Source organism: Aotus nancymaae, unplaced genomic scaffold (assembly GCF_030222135.1).
Source record: "Aotus nancymaae isolate 86718 unplaced genomic scaffold, 86718_ANA_hifiasm-v0.15.2.pri h1tg000039l, whole genome shotgun sequence".
Classification (NCBI taxonomy): Eukaryota; Metazoa; Chordata; class Mammalia; order Primates; family Aotidae; genus Aotus; species Aotus nancymaae.
Genome location: NW_026988453.1, coordinates 9,020,784 through 9,032,773, shown reverse-complemented (window position 1 = coordinate 9,032,773; position 11,990 = coordinate 9,020,784).

Genomic DNA, 11,990 nt, shown 5'->3' with positions numbered 1-11,990 from the left:
GCTGTCTCTTCATCTTTCCTCTCTCCCCTGCATCTCTCCCCCTACTCTCCAATTTATTCTACTTCTGGAGCTGGGCTGACCTAAACCGTGATACTACCATGATTGTCACCACAATTGGTCAAATAAAGTGATTTATGCCTCACCAGCTGATCACTGAGGGGTAGAACTGAGGTGGGGGCTTTGGAGGAACCCCAAACCTTCTGGTTCTGGAGGCCAGAGACTGGAAAAGAAAGCCTCTGTCCTTGGGCTCCTCCCAAGGGCTCCCTGGGCTTTGTTCCTTCCCTGCCCTGTTCCTGCCACCTGCTGCTACTGTCTCACCCCAGGAGGCACTAATCTGTGGAAACATTTCCCTGGCACATCCCATGGGCTGAGCTCCCAAGGGAAGGGCTCTCGGTGGGGCTCAGGACCAGCAGGGCCGTGGCCTTGGCATCATGTCCTGGTTCAGACAGATCAAGGGAAAGTGGAGGGCATTAGGGTGGAAGAGGAGGGGGAGGCTGGTTTGAAGGGCTCTGCCCTGTCTGGTGGGGTATGAGGAGGCACAAGCTAGCCTCCACTGGGGACAGCAGAATTCCTGTCTTTTTTCTCTAGGCTCCAACCCTGAGCATATTTGAATCTGCTCAGTAGCTGCCAGGTGGGGGGCATTGGAAGGCAGCATTTCTTGGCTCAAAGCTGCGAGCTGTGCTTTGTGGATCACAAGAGAGTCTGGCTCGCGGAGGAAACACAAGGGGAGCTGGGACTTGAGAGACACCCTCTTCTTTTCCTCACCAGGCAAGGACCTTCCATGTCCTCCCGGGCTTTGACAGCAGTGGGCCCCTTTTTCCTCTCCTCATAGCCCACTTCGTCCTCAACCCTCATTCTCTCACCTCCCTCCCTGGAGGTGTGCTATTCCCCGGAGCTCCGGCTTCATGAAAAGTGGGGATTATTCCAGCTTTTTCACTACTCCCCTAAGATTCACATTCCTTCCTTTGCCCTCCCTTTTTTGGCCAATTCAGTACTTATTCAGCCTTTGTTAGAGGGTGAGCTGAAGAACAAAAATAATCCTTCACATTTGTACAGAGCTGTACAGAATGCTTTCCTACGTCTTATCTCACCAGAGCCCCACAAGGACCCTGCGAAGAAGGCATTGTGACCCCTTCTTACACGGAAGGAATTGGTTCTCAGAGGTTATACATTCAGCTGCGGCAGTCAGCTCAAACCCACGTCACCTGGCTGCAAACTCACTGTTACTCTGCAATCCGACGTTACCAATAGAATCTACTTCCCATCAGTTATCTTATTTACTCCTAGCAACAACTCTAAGGTGTTATTGTTCATGTTACAGATGAGGCAACTGAGACTCAGGTTAAGTAACTTGCCAGGAGCAGAGTCTATCTGAATCCGAAGCCTGTGCTGAAAGTACTGAAGAGGAAACTGAGACTCAGAGAAGTCACTTGACAGAGTTCTTAAGGGGCAGCCCCAGCACTGAAACGCAGGTCAAAAATCCCCAAGTTGAGTGCTTCTTCAATTGTACTGCGCCGCCTGCCCCAAGAACCTGTGGTGTGTGGCTCACTCATTCTGATCCAGAGAGATGTCGACGACAAAGGCTATTCTACTGTTGGACTTGGTTCTTAGCTCTAGCTCTCTGTGTTCCTCTGGCTGACCTCCCCCTATTCACACCTCTCCTGCTGTCTGCAGCATTTCTTACCAGCCCCACCCCCAGCTTCTGGGTTCAGCTCTTTTCCCTTTTCTCTGAGTTTGGGAACAACCAGGTCTCTAATGATCATGGAGCAACTGGGGGAAGAGTGAACCGCAGACTCTGTCCCCATCTAGTCTCACGACCCTCTTCCAACTGCAGAAAAGAAGCCCCAGAGCGGGTAGGAAGCCCATGAGAGGGAGCTGCTACAAATCCTGGCTCCACAAACACAGATGTTACAGCCCAGTGGCCCCTGAGGGCTTCTGAAGAGAGCAGCTCAAAGTGCCTGGCCTGGCTGGAGCAACAGGAGCCTCCAGACCAGTTGAGGCTTGATGCAGTAGCTCTTGCCTGTGATCCCAGCACTTTGGAAGGTGGAGGCAGGAGGATCACTTGAGAACAGGAGTTTGAGACTAGCCTGGGCAATAGAGTGAGACCATCATCTCAAAAGACAAATAAAAAGACTCTGGGTGGGATGAGGCAACAAATCGGTGACTCCCACTTCGGGCCTCCCAAAGTGCTGGGATTACAGGTGTTAGCCACTGCACCTGGCCTAATTAAATATTTTTGTAAAAACAAACCTACTTGCAATTCTAGTATTCAGTGTCCATCTAAAGTCAATAAAAAGAATCAATATCATGTTTTACATGTTGTATCTGGAAGTACAAATATAAAAATTTAAGAATAATATAAATTATTTAATACTATAAAATGTTCCTTAGCAACCACATGTAATGTTGCAAACAGTACACTAATTCATGGGTACCTCCAGGACCAGAAATTAGAACTCAAAACAGAGCAAGAAAATGGACACTTAGCACTACTGGTAGATAATATGTCATGCAAGAATCTACTACCCAGCCGGGCGCAGTGGTTTAAGCCTATAATCCCAGCACTTTGGGAGGCCGAGGCAGGTGGATCACCTGAGGTCAGGAGTTCAAGACCAGCCTGGCCAAGATGGCGAAACCCCGTCTCTACCAAAAATACAAAAATTAGCTGGGCGTGGTGGCAGGCACCTGTAATCCCAGCTACTCGGGAGGCTGAGGCAGGAGAATCACTTGAACGGGTGATTTCAGTGAGCTGAGATGATGCCACTGCACTCCAGCCTGGGCAACAGAGCAAGACTCCGTCTCAAAAAAAGAGAGTCAACTACAACCATGCTATCTAAGAGAAAGGATTTGACAAGTTAATTTTCTTTTCTCTTAGCTAAGCACTTTGATGGCTCAATTCCTGCCTGTACTCCAAAACCATGGTGGCCTCTAAAGTTCACAGTGAGGCAACCCACAAACCTTCAGGGCATCCAGACACAGTTATCTTTTTTTCTAAAGACATAAAGTGTGTTTACTTAGGTAGCACATATACTAAAATTGGAACAATACAATTTTCCAATTAAAACAACACAATTGCACAAGGATAACACAAATGAAGCTCTCCATATTGTTAGTGTTTACATATTTCAAAACATCGTGTACATAATAAATACATACAGTGTTTATCTATCAACTTAAATAAATAAGACAGAGCAAGATATATAAAGAAGTGATCTCCTGGGTCCTGAGCTGTATTAGACTCAGGAGTGTGTGTTCAGTGTTACTGGTTGTTCTGTGCCAATGCTGATCACAGAGTCCCAAGGGACAGAAACAGCTCTGTGTTTTTAATGGATTTATTTCCTTTGTGGTTATACTATATGATGCCTTCTAAAGCATTAAGTCCAGGGCAGGGGGCTTTCTTGCCTGGGTCTGCAAGATAAGATGTTATTTTATAGACCACATGGTGCCTGGTCTGGAAAATCAAGAAGGCCTCTGTGGTGAAGAAGTCATGATTTAAGCTAAGACTTCAAGGTTGAGTAAGAGTTAGCTAGGCAAAGCACAGAAAGGGAAAAAATATTTGCCAACTTTACATCCAACAAAGGTCTAATATCCAGAGTCTATAAGGAGCTGAAACAATTAAATAAGCAAAAAACAAATAACCCCATTTAAAAATGGGCAAAATACATGAACAGGCACTTCTCAAAAGAAGACAAAGCAGTCAAAAAACTTATGGAAAAATGCTCCACATCACTAATCATCAGAGAAATGCAAATCAAACCACAATGTGATACCATCTCACACCAATCAGAATAGCAGTTATTAAAAAGTCAAAGAGAGAAAAAAAAACAGATGTTGGTGAGGCTGCAGAGAAGGGAACACTTACACACCATTGGTGGGAATGTAAATTAGTTCAGCCACTGTGGAAAGCAGTTTGGAGATTTCTCAAAGAACTTAGAACTACAGTTTGACCCAGCAATCCTATTACTGGATATACATCCAAAAGAAAACATCATTCTGCCAAAAAGACATATGCACTCACATGTTCATCAACAGCGCTATTCACAATAGCAAAGACATAGAATCAACCTAGGTGCCCATCAATGATGGTTTAGGTAAATAGAATGTACATATACACCATGTAACACTATGCAGCCATAAAAAAGAGCAAAATTGTGTCCTTTGCAGCAGTGTGGATGAGGCGGAGGCCATTATCCTAAGCAAATTAACGCAGGTACAGAAAACCAAATAGCACATGTTCTCACTCGTAAGTTTGGGTACTCATGGACATAAAGATGGCAACAGTAGACACAGGGGACTGTTAGAGGGGGAGCAAGGAAAGGGGAACAAGGTTGGAAAACTAACTGTTGAGTTCTACGCTCAGTACCTGGGTAACAGGACCATTTGTACCTGTTTTGTACCATTTGTACCATTTGATGTTCAAACTTCAGCATCACACAGTATACACAGGTAACAAAGCTGCACAGGTACCCCCTGAATCTAAAAAGTTGAAAAACAAAAAGAGATGAAAACGTATCTCCTAAAAAGACTTCCACACATTGCTTATAGAAGCCTTATTTCTAATAGCCCCAAACTGGAAACAACTGAAATGTCCACCAACAGGTGAACGAATAAACAAACAGGGGCATCCATATGATGGAACACTACTCCACAGCAGAAAGGAACAAACTGTTGATACACATAACATGGATGAATCTCAGAATAAGTATGCTGAATGAGAGAAATCAGACAAAAAAGATACATACTACCTGATTCCATTCATATGAAATTCTGGAAATGAAAAACATCTGTAGTGACAGTCAGCAGGTTGCCCAAGGCATGGGTTGAGAGAGAAGGATTAAAAGAAGCAGGAAGGAATGCGGGGGTATATGGATATACTCTTTATCTTGATTGTAGTGACGTTTCGCTAATGTATACGTATGTCAAAACATCAAATTGTACACCTTAAATCTGTGCTGTTTATTGCACATTATATCTCAAAAAAGCTCTTAAATTTAAAAAAATTGAGTTAGTTAGGCAAAGAGTTTGGGGGCAAGGGAGAGAATTGTGTCAAACAAGGGGAATAGAATAAGCAAAGACTACAAGAGCCTGAAATGAGAGCCTGAAACTTTCATGAAATGAAAGGAGTCCAGTTGGGGCCTTATAAATTAGGAGTGGAATTGTGGACTTTGACCTAGGACAATAAGAAAAGGAAGTATAGCTAAGAGGTCCTTCTTTCCTTCTGTTCTTTTGTTCCTTTTCTACTTTCTTTTGGGTTTGTTTGTTTGTTTGTTTGTTTGTTTGTTTTTGAGACGGAGTTTCACTCTTGTTGCCCAAGCTGAAGTGTAATGGTGCAATCTTGGCTCACTGCAACCTCTGCCTCCTGGGTTCAAGCGATTCTCCTGCCTCAGTCCCCCAAGTAGCTGGGATTACAGGCATGCACCACCATCCCTGGCTAATTTTTTGTATTTTTAATGGGGTTTCACCATGTTAGCCAGACTGGTCTCGAACTCCTGACCTCAGGTAATCCACCCACCTCAGCCTCCCAAAGTGCTGGGATTACAGATGTGAGCCACCACGGCCGGCCATTTCTTTTTTATACTTTTACATTATTTACTATATGCCAGGCACTGCTCTAAGTTATATGTGTATATATAATCATTTAATCCTAATAATTACCCTATGAGGTAGGCAAATTAGAATGTTACTTAGGTTAGTCATTTGGGAAACGCAAATCAACATCACAGTGCGATACCACTTCACATCCACTAGGTTGGCCATAATCAAAAAATGGAAAATAATAAATGTCAGTGAGGATGTGGAGGAACTGGAACCCTTGTACCTTGCTGCTGGGGATGTAAAATGTTGCAGCAGCTATGGAAAGCAGTTTAGTGTTTCTTCAAAAAGTTAAACATAGGCTGGGCACGGTGGCGTGTACCTGTCATCCCAGCTACTTGAGAGGCTGAGGCGGGAGGATGGCTTGAGCTCAAGAGTTCAAGTTTAGCCTAGCTTAAAAAAAAAGTTAAACATAGAATTACCATATTACCCGACAATGGTATATGGTCAAAAGAAATTTAAACAAAAGATATTAAAATGAAGCTTGTATATGAATGTTCACAGAGGACTGTTCACAATCAGAAAAAGTGAAAACAACCCATATGTCCATCTGTGGATGAATGGATAGACAAAATGTGTTGCATCCATACAATGGAATATTATTTATGCATAAAAAGGAATGAATTACTGATCTATGCTACAATGTGGATGAACCTTGAAAACATTTTGGTAGAAGAGTATTTGAGGGCAAAAAATAAAACAGCAACAGCAACAAAATTATGTTAAGAACCGATTCACAGAAAGTTATGTATTGTACGGTTCCATTTATATGACATATCTAAAGTAGGGAAATCTATAGAGACAAAAGCTGACTAGCAGTTGACTAGTCAGGGAGGGGAGGGAGGGGAGCAGAGGGGAGAGTGATTACTGACTGCTTAATGGATATAGGATTTCTTTTTGGGGTGTTGAAAATGCCTTAAAACTAGACAGAGGTGATGATTGTCCAACATTGTGAATATAATAAACACCAGTGAATTGTACATTTTAAAATGGTTAAATTTGTGTTATGTGAATTTTACCTCAATAAATAAATAAATCCAAAAAAATTATTTAGGAGGTAGAGTTGACGGATGGCAAGTGGTGATTGATGGGTGGTGGGCAAGGAGGCGGGGAAGTAGACGAAGGAGTCGAGAATGATTCCCAGGTGGCTGACGAACAAATGGGAGGGGAACCCCCTTTTCTGGGATGGAGAAGACATAATACAAAGCATGTATCTGGGAGATAACTTAGCTGCATTTTCGGCATCACAAGTTGGAAGTGCTGAGACATCCAAGTTCAGAGCTCAGAAGAGAAGTCTAAGACAAAGATATTTGGGCATCATCCACAGAGCATCATAAATGGGCACTGTGCAAGTGAATGAGACTCCATATGTAAGGGTCTGATAGAGAAAGAAGACCCAGGTGTGCCAATTACAAAGTCTCAGCAAGCATCACAGAAATTTTAAAATATAAGGCACTTAGAAATTAATATAATTTTTAATATATAAAGTCTCTGTGTTCACGGGCCTTGTTATCAAGCATAAAACAGTAAGTTAATGTCAGAGAAGCCTTCAGCTGTGTAACGTATCATCGAAGCTTACCACTTCATCTTTCACGTCACACATCTCTACACGCATCCAACTGGATGTTGAAGAATCTGCTGTTCCTTGAAAATGCCACATTCTCCCTTGCCTGCCTGCCATTTCACTCTGTTTTCTCTAACTGTAATAATTGTTTCCCTGTTTTCAATTCTTTTAGGCATATACTTAGAAGTGAAATCGCTCAGTGATACGGTAATTCTGCGTTTAGCCTTCTGAGGAAACACTAAACAGTTTCCTATAGCAGCTGCACCGTATTATATTCCCACCAGCAAATGGACAATGCTCCAATTTCTCCGCACCCTCACCAACACTTGTCATTTTCTGTTATTTTCTCTCTCTTTTTTTTTATAGTCAACCTACTGGATATGAAGTGGTATCCCATTGTGGTTTTGATTTGCAATTCTCCAACAACTAACCTAAATAACTTTTTAATCTATTTACCATTCTCCAACGCACTAACCTCATTTTCCACCTGATATATTGCAACAGCCTACCTCCTAGGATAATTATTAGGATTAAATGAGTTCACATATAAACCCACACAGTCAGATTCAATCAAAGCACCTCCATGTCTTTGAAGACCCTGAGCCTTGCCTTTCTGTGACAACATATACCTTTGTCACGGTGTTTCCTCCTGTGGCAAAGATATATTTTTGTTAAAGCTCCCAGGAGATTCTAATATGCAGCCAGGACTGAGAACCACCAGACTGGGGCAATGTTACCCAACCCGGTCAGATCATGGTAGTCACCCGGGGCACTTATTTAAAAGGGTAGGTTTCCTGGCCCAGCACCAGACATTTGGAAACAGAATTTCCAGGAAAGAGGCCTGGAAATCTATATTTCAAAAGAAGTTCCCAACAGGTGATTCCTATGACCAGGCCAATTTAGGAAACCCTGGTCTAGAGGATAATCACAGGGCAGCGGGCAGTAAGCACAGAGGGTAGTTTGAAACTAGATAATCTGGTTGGCAAGATACAGTCTTTTTGCATCCTGGCTCTTGCAAGATAAATTTGCTCATCTTTGGCTTGTGACCCACTGTGGGGATGCTGCCCCTGTTAGCTCCCACCTGCATCTATGTGAGAGACTGTCCATCATTAACCCTTTCCAGGTAGGTATGCCGTCACACTCTGGGAAGTCTAAAATTCCATGTGGGGCCCAGAGAGAGCCTGAGCTGCCCCTTCCAAATGCCTAATCCCTGTTTATGGCTCTTTCTCTTCAGTAAAATCTTAAGAGTCCTACTGTGTGCAGGGAATGTTCCAAATGCTATAGTATCCTAATCCTCTCATCCTCTGCGAAGGCTAATGCAACTCCATCTTGGATGCTAATCCACCATGTTGGCTTCTGATTAACTCCAGTTCTGAGAATGCCTCTACGATTTCTAATCCTTGGTAAGAGCATGTACTTACCATAAATCCTGCTCTTAGGTAAAAACAATTGACCATAAATCCTGCACTTAGGGAGATTCACAATTGTCCTACACTTTCCTTCCCTATAAGGTGTAAGTATGCCTTCCTTATAAGGTATATAAGCCCTGGTCTCACCACTGCCCAAGATATCGACAGCGCTTCTGTTCGCAAGTCCCTATTAAATGCTTCTTTCTAAGAAACTAGATTTGTCAGCATCTTTCTTTGGCCTCTCAGCTTTCTCAGACTTTAGGGGTAGGTTTGCATAGAACTTCTCACCATGAAACGTATGTCGCAGAAAGGGAATTATGTCTCCATTTGGTAGACATAGCCCAAGGTCACATACCTAATAAATGGCTGAGACTTTCATAGATTCAAATCCATGTGATTACAAAGCTGTGGCGTATTCCACTCTGCAGCACTGCCTCTCAAAGATTACTTTTCTATATCCAGTTATAGTTCATCAGACCATTTTGTTTGCTGTCAAGTCTTCCCAGCTATACTCAGTAATCTCAGAGCTGCAGCTCCAAAATACCTAGAACCATTGCCTAAGGGAATCGCAGGGTGGGTATCCAGGGGGCTTTGGGGAAGGGAGCTCAGTTACAGAGAGGCAAAGGGAATGATGACAGTGCTGAGCACAGATGGCCACACTTCCTTATCCCACCCCCATCACTACATCCTCCTAAAACAGAATGAAGCCGGAAGGGGATGTCACCTCAGCTCTGGGCAGCAGGAAAGAAGTTGACCTCTGGGAGGGAGGGAGCGGCGGAGGGGTCACAGTACCGGAGGGGGGGAAAAATGGGAGGGGGCACCCTCCCCCACAGAACAAAAGACAGAAAAGTTTCCAGCCATGTCAGGCTAGTGTTATGACTATGCCATGCTGGTTAGGGGGTCCAGGATCTATGGGGCGCTGGAATTTTATGATGCCTCAAGATGAGTACTCAGGTAGTCTATGGAGAAGCCACTGGTAGACAGTACTTGGCCCAGAAGGAAGGCCATGGGGCTAAGAGGACCTCAGGATAGAGGCTAAATTCACCATATATTAGGACAAGTGCCAAGCAAGACGGAAGAAGGCCGCCCCACAGAGGATCTTCCCACACAGGCCACAGGTCCCTGCCAGTAATCAACAATTCCTTTTGCCACAACCCTCTTTCCCACCCCACACCCAACATATACTCATATTCTAAGTGAAAACACTATGCCTGCTATACAAACGCGATTTCATGACAAGTCACCCAGCCTCTCTCCAACTAGATGGCTGCCCAAGCTCAGTTTACATAAAAATTTAGGGTGCTGCTACCAGCTTCTGGGTAAATGCCACATTATGTTCTGAAGGACATGAGGAGGGGACACTGTGAGTTTGTTAGGGTGCTGCAGGGGAAAATTCTTTCTCCTAAAGTAATAGGAATCAGTGAGAGACTCTTGACCACATCTGGTCAAGGACGCTGGAGAGAAAGACAGCAAGAGAAAAACACTGTAGAATGCAACAGGCCCATAAAAACAGTACATGGAGAAGAGGCTGACTCGGTGGTTTTCCATATTCAGGATGAACATTACAGGCCACAAGGAAGTTGAAGCTGATTTTTTTTTTTTTTTTAAAAAAAGAGTTGCCCAATGGGGGATAGGAATAAGACCCTGCAACCAAAGTTTCAGGGGACCCACTTTGGAGAAAGAAATATGTTTCTAGGTGTGGAAGAGCTCTCTTGGCCAACAAGCTCTAAGACTGGACATGTCTTGAGGCAAGAGAAGGTCCACATGACCTTTAGAGGTTCTTGTCATACAAAGGTGCACAGTGATGTTCAGAGACCCTCACTATCTTTTTGACACCCCCAACTGAGCGTCTTCTTCCAAAGTATCTGGCTGGCCTGCTACTTACTGCTAATTCCTGTCTTTTCATCTGTAACCTCTGTTCCCCACATCTGTGCTCCTCATTTCAAGACTGTAGCTATTTCTGCTCTTTTAGTAGAGAAGGGCCAGGATGTCTTCCTCTTCCCAAGGTCACAGCTGGCTAAGCCAAAGGAAGTCTGCTTCCCCCAGGTCCTCTTGGTGTTTGACTGTAGGGATCAGCACAACATAGAGCTAAGTACCTACATTAGTCTCATCCACCTCATCCATCATTTATTCAACATATTTATTGAGAGTACCCACTAGGTGCCAGGAGCTGGATTTACACTAGTGATCCAAATAGATATAGAGATTATATTCTTGTTTCAGTGGCCCTGATGCTTCAAAAGACACCAAAACCAAGGGCTTTTGTACTTATTTACTCATAGAAATATTTGTAATACCTATAAGCAACAAAGGACTCATATCTGATATTTATAAAGAAATCCTACAAAGTAATATGACAGGGCTCTGCTCAGGGGCTCACACCTGTAATCCCAGCACTTTGTGAGGCCGAGGCAAGCAGATCACTTGAGGTCAGGAGTTAGTGACCAGCCTGGCCAACATGGTGAAACCCTGTCTCCAGGAAAAATTAAAAAATAAAATTTAATTAAAAAAATAAAAAACAAAAGTAATAAGACAGAAGACCTAATAGAAAATGGACACAATACTTGAACAAACATCCAAAGGTCAAGTAATTGTATGGAAAGGTGGTCAACCTCATTGGCTATCAGAACAAAACAAATTTAAACTATAATACCATTATACACCCACCAGAATGGCTAAAATTTTTAATCTTTCTAGAGTGACAATATTGTGTTAATGAGAATATAGAGCAACTGGAACTCGTAAGATGCTGCTGGCAGGAATGTAAATTAATATGAGCACTTTGAAAAATTGTTTAGTTGCACTGACTAAAGCTAAAAATATGCCTATCCTATGACCCAGTAATTCTATTCCCAGGTATATATCTAATATAAATATGAGCATAAGTGTACCAAAGGGCATGAACAAAAGTGTTATCGCAGCCTTTTATTCATAATAACCCCAAAGTAGGAACAACCCAAATGTCCATCAACAGAATAACATAAATTGTGGTATGTTTATTTAATGGCACACCGTACGGCAATGAAAACAAATGAGCTACTGCTACCACAATGTTATGGATGAGTTTCACATAGCATTGAGTGAGAGAAGCCAGACACAAACTAATACCTACTGAATGGTTCCATTTATGTAAAGTTCAAAAGTAAGCAAAACTAACCTGTAGTGTTAGATAAACATTTCTTTTGAGAAGGAGTGTGGTGTAGTCACCAGGATTGGATAGGAGCGAATCTGGGGTGTCAATAATGATCTTATTCTAGATCTGGATGGTGGTCATATGGGGATGTTCGCTGTGTCATCATTTGTTGACCTGTACACTTAGGTTTTGTATTCCTTTCCTAAATGTCTGGTATATTTCAATTAAAAAATAGACACAGGAGAGGGGAACTGTTTTCAAGTAAGAAAAAACGTGGAAGGTAGAAAGGAAA